This window comes from Varroa jacobsoni, unplaced genomic scaffold, assembly GCF_002532875.2.
Source record: "Varroa jacobsoni isolate VJ856 unplaced genomic scaffold, vjacob_1.0 scaffold_953, whole genome shotgun sequence".
Lineage (NCBI taxonomy): Eukaryota > Metazoa > Arthropoda > Arachnida > Mesostigmata > Varroidae > Varroa > Varroa jacobsoni.
In genome coordinates, this window is record NW_019213855.1 from 35,436 (window position 1) to 38,831 (window position 3,396).

General features: G+C 37.4%; 1 long non-coding RNA gene across 1 annotated transcript in view; it reads left to right on the top strand.

The window, feature by feature from the left end:
* The first annotated feature begins 3,353 nt into the window (after nucleotides 1–3,353).
* LOC111265306 (uncharacterized) overlaps nucleotides 3,354–3,396 on the top strand; it is a 3,545-nt gene continuing 3,502 nt past the window's right edge. Inside the window, exon 1 of the long non-coding RNA XR_002683370.2 lies at nucleotides 3,354–3,369. This is a non-coding gene — a long non-coding RNA (uncharacterized LOC111265306). The remainder of the gene's footprint in view (nucleotides 3,370–3,396) is intronic.

Sequence of the window (3,396 nt, forward strand, 5' to 3'; positions counted from 1 at the left end):
CTATATACGCACACGAGCGATGTATACACAAACATAAGTAGACTGCTACTATCTGGTTTGGTATACTGGCCGTAGCGATCTGTTTATTGATGGGCGATGTTTGTGTCGGTCGGATGGCACTTAAACTTCTCCCAGACGAACGTCGCGTCGATAGTGGCCGCTGCAGAATCATCTCTTGTATTCCTGGAGATGGATCTACCGAGTGACTATCTCAAACATCGAGTGGCAGAGAGAGAATAAGAAGACAGGAAGGACTCGCGTGGGTGATAGAGGCGTGCAGCCGGCGGACATTCTAGGCGTCTGAATAACATTTGCCATTGACGTTTAATTATTATAAGTATTTGATGGGTAGACATACGGGTTGTTACACAGAAACCCTTACGAATATATAAACAGGAACAAAGACGAAGACATTTTGTCCGAAATGTCAATAGAGATGGGACAAACACATAGCTGTAAGATAAACTGTACTCGTTCTGGCGACGAGCAATCGCCACTGAAGCAATTGCTATTTATTATTTAATAATTTTTCTTGGAAATTAATATTTGATAGCCCCATTCAAATTAAAGACCGCGCCTCCAAGAGCGTTTTGGTCTCAGAAGTGTAGATAAGTGAGGCGAAGGGACCAAACAGGTTTGTCGTCAAGCTTGTCTTTGAGTGTTTATGACATAATTTTCAGCAAGAAAAAGCCACTCTAAGAATTTAGCAGAAATGCAAAAAATTCTAAAATGCCAATTTTATAAATGACGGGACCGTCTTATTGCAACAGGTACGGTAACCCTAAATTTCTTATAAGAGTTTTAGCATAAATAAAAGTGGATTATATTTTGAAGTATGTCTCAAAGCAGTTTAAAGGTAAAACCAAGATACTCGAATAATATATAATCTAAAGAGACTGAATTTTAATGTCAGCCTTTGCAGAGCGTCCAAAACTTGCTTTAACTCATTGGAAACTGATTAAGGCTCAAAGTATGTGAAAGGAACTACCTCAGGGAAGAACACTTGAAGCTGCTAGCTCATAGTTTAGAACAAAAAAAAAAAAGGAGACGAAGTGTTTATTGGCAACTGGAAAGTTTAAATAAATCATAATTCTATAAGCGATCTTGTGTGTAGAAGAGAGTTTAACGCACTTGGCAATAATTCTTCGTAAATTATCCTTTTTTTTTTTTAATTTTATTTTGAAGCATGCTTTACAATAATTAAAAATGTTATCGTGTGATTGTATAATTTTTAGAATACTCTATATATATAACGCTGTATGTAACATGGTTTCGTGCTCTTATCAAAGTCAGGAACAGCTTTCTGTCAATACCAGTAAATTTATCTTGACATATACAGAATTCATGGGCGGCGACCGTTACACTTCATTTGACTGTTGTAAGTTCCAGTGTTTACTTTCTATCTTTACCGAAACGTCTCATAACTTAGAAGCTTACTGAGAACATAACGGCATAATGAAAGTTCTAAATACAACTTTACTTACTATATGTATATAAAAAGAAGATGTAGATAAAATTCTCTTTGTCGCATTACTATTTCAGGTAGTTAATTCCAGTAAGCAGACGATACAGAACCGCTCGAACGACGGGCAGCTTGGATCTTGCTAAGCTTGAAGCTGAGGTAGACTCGTTCGGTAGAAAAATTTCAGTACTTTCTAGTGCACTGTGTTGTAGCTAATGCTTAAGTGCTTCTAATAAAAACGAACCAGCCATCTCAAGAACAAATTGAGTAAAATCCCCAGCAAGAAAATTCTATCATAAAGCAATTGTGACGAGTGGTTTCAGGCCACGACAAAATTGGCCTGCTCATCGCTAGCCTCTACATTACACTCAGACAGATCTTCTCCAAAAAGGTACAACCATAAAAACAAGTCAATACGTTTAATCTTTAGGAGCTTGTGCCTTTTATTTATATTTCTACTATGTCTATATGTACCCTATACGTTAGCCACGAGCGAAAATGGCTGGTTCACATAATCCCGAAAAGCGTGATAATCAGCATGCTCTCAGGGTGCCTCCTTTTCGGTGTGAGCTGGATACATTGATCCAATTGGTTCTATGTTCATTGTAGATGTAAGTTTGTAGTTGAGCATAAGTTAGAAGCATGAAGCGCGTTTCCTCTAGCTCCTTATGTTCTATGTTAAAGGACAGCAGTCATATGCTAGGGGCCACCTATTCAATCACCACGTTGATCACTCAGCAATTCACTGAAAACAACTTTGACTGACAAAATCCTTTTAGGCCTTTAAAGAAACCGCGAAACGGTACTAGAAGAAATCCGCTGGTGAACAGGAAATTCGTGTATAATAATATACTGTATATGAGTCTCGCAATAATTGAAAAATATAACGCTCAATTCTTCTCACATCACAATTGCCCTTTAATGATGTCTATCACACGCGCGCAAACTGTGATAAAAAAAAATTTAAAAAAAAAAACACCGTTTTTGTTATCATATTTTGCTTGCGTATTTCAAGGTACTCACTATACCGTTGTCTATTTTTGTAAGCATGATTCAATTTATATAAAAAGCTTTCCTTTCTGAAACATGTTGCTTCGATGCATTTTTTGGAGAAGTTGCAAGCAAATATTATAAGCAAAAATATATGTACTATGTTCCAATAGAGTCTGTGATCATGCGTTGCTGCGTTAGTGTTTATCGTGCTAAAGAATAACACGGGGCTCTGTTAGCCAGTGTCTATGCGTAAAATGTAAAAACAGACATTGAGACTTTTATGCATTTGTAAGATATATACGCAAGCCAAGATAAACGGCACATATAAGAACGATTTCTAAATCATATACGCTTGTCCTTATACAAATCAGTTACTCCCTCTGAATTGACAGGGTGTTCAAAAAAGTTACACAACCCATTATACAAGCAAGGGTTATGATTTAAAGGAAGACGCACTTTTACAGGGTTCCGCGAGGTTTTGTAGGCATGTTTAAAAGTCAGGTAAATCTTTGAAGCTATGTAATTTCTTAAAAGCATTGAAAAACGCTGTCTATCCTTATGTACGGCTGTGAGAATTGTTGAGCAAATGGCAATCTTATATGTGTACAGAAAGTGACGCGTCCCTATAAAACGCAGTTATGAAGTGCACTTATAGCGCTATAATAGGTCGAATAACTTGTTTGAACGCCATAGCGTGACGTGATTTCTCGAACACCCTGTAGATCACTAACTGTCTTAGATGAAACAAGATTTAATACATGATATAGCTGCGTGTTTATATTGCGTATTCGATTGTATAAGTGTTTTCGCAAAATGTAAGACGGTTCCGTTTGGTTGATCCACTAATAACACACCTGGCGTTGGGGTAAGGGATACAAAAACATCACTCATTAGTGGCGAGCGCTGCGACCACGGTACGTCTTTCTTTTGTAGCTCTGTAT